This window comes from Elephantulus edwardii, unplaced genomic scaffold (assembly GCF_000299155.1).
Source record: "Elephantulus edwardii isolate Elephantulus edwardi_28Jun2011 unplaced genomic scaffold, EleEdw1.0 scaffold00091, whole genome shotgun sequence".
NCBI classification, from domain to species: domain Eukaryota; kingdom Metazoa; phylum Chordata; class Mammalia; order Macroscelidea; family Macroscelididae; genus Elephantulus; species Elephantulus edwardii.
Genome location: NW_006399841.1, coordinates 5,692,690 through 5,694,634, shown reverse-complemented (window position 1 = coordinate 5,694,634; position 1,945 = coordinate 5,692,690).

The following is a 1,945-nucleotide window of genomic DNA, read 5'->3' as shown; positions in this document are numbered from 1 at the left end:
GAGGAATGAAATGGTCAGCTGGCTCCTTTGGTTCAAGTAGAGACCATCTTTCTTGCTCAATCAATGTGAATTGATTGTGTGGTACTAGCCATTCTCACCTGACCCACCAACTGATCTCAGCCTCCAGATCACTGGAGCCTGGCCCAGATCAGAGGGATCTTGATCTAAATAAATAATTGTTGTAGAAGTGGAATTGGAAGCAGGAGTGGCATCCACTTCCTAAATAACGTGCCTCCGGGAAACTCTATGAACTGTGATAAATGTCGATAGTTGTAGAGGGGCTTCAGGCCTTTTGTTCATAGGGTCGCTATGAGTCGTGCTTGACTCGAAGGCAAACAGCAACAACAACACAACTGGAAAGTAATTTCCTTGCTATCTTTCCCCTCCTTTTACATTCCGCTCTTTCCTCATTCTTTTTCTCTTTAAAGCATGTGCCCTGTGAACCACGTGTCCCAGCGTCCCTGCCAAGGGCTCTGCTTTGAGACGGAACCCTGTCAGCCCCTGGCTGTGAGTGGGCACCACTGTGTCATGGGACTAACTCGGCTGCAGAGCCCACGAGATCATATTGAAGGAATCTGTTTATGTGTCCCTCTTGTTACCTGTACCCCCCTAGACGTGAAATGCTTCCACTGTTGTTGTTGTTGACTACGGTTGTTTCTATTTGTCACTGAGTTGATTCTGACTCCTGGAGACCCCATAAGTGCACAGTAGGGCTGCTCCATGGGGTGCCTGAGGCTTGGCCTTTGGAAAGCGGATCTCCAGGCCTGTCTCCTGGGTACCTTCAAACTGCTGACCATGCACTCAATCCAGGTGACAGTAGCTCAATTTTTTAAAAAACAATTTTACTGTTGTGTGTGTGTATCACCAAATCAGATCTGACTGGAACAGGAGGAGATTGTCCCTCCTTCTCCAGCAGAACATTTGGTGGATTCGAACCATACACCTCTAGGATTGCAGTGCAGCTTCTTGCCACTAGGCCACCAGAGCTCCCTGAGTGGCTCAATATTTGAAAAGGAGAGAAAAGGAAAGGTTTAAAGGTGAGATTGTATTGGATATTAGTGATATTTCCACAAAGAAGTAATCTTAGGGAATTTTTAGGTGCAAAGACCAAGAACTTAAGTAACAGGATCTATGAAATGACCAAAAAAAGCCAATTGCATCATTCCAGTGTATGGAAACACGGAAGCAAAAATAGCAGTATTTTGTCACCAAGAAAAGAGGAGCAGCTAGGACCAAGATGGGTCAAAGAGTTCAGCTTAATGAAGAGTGATTCAGTATTCAAACCATGCCTTCAATACAACAGTCACATTCTGTGTGCTTCTCCCCAGGGAACACACACACACACACACACACACACACACACACACACACACACACACAGAATGTTTAGACCAGAGTCTTGTGTTACTCAGTGCCAATGAGTTGACTCTAAGTCATAGCAAACCTATGACCAGCAGACCAGAACCTTGCCTTATCCTGGCCCTGTCTTCACCACGCTCAAGCACGTTACTGCAGTCATGTGTCAGCTACAGCAGAGTGCAGCTGGGTCATTCTCCACCGCTCTGCATCTAGATATGTGGTGTGAGTGATTGTTAAAAAGCAAAATTCTGGCCGCCGCCGCCATTTTACCACAATAAAGAAGCTTTCAGCTGCAGCGAATCCCCCAAAAAAAAAAAAGCAAAATTCTGGCTAGCTCTGGTAGCCTAGTGGCAAGAAGCTGCACTACAAAAGAGGTGAGCGGTTTGAATCCACCAGATGCTCTGCTGGAGAAGGAGGGACAATCTCCCCCTGTACCAGTCAGATCCGATTTGACGGTACACACAAAAGTAATAATAATTTTAAAACAATTTTTTAAAAAAGCAAAATTCTGATGCCCAGAGAAGAAAAAAGTATCAGATAATGACCTCAATTCCCTTTCTTCACCCTTTACCTCTCTCCTCTCCTC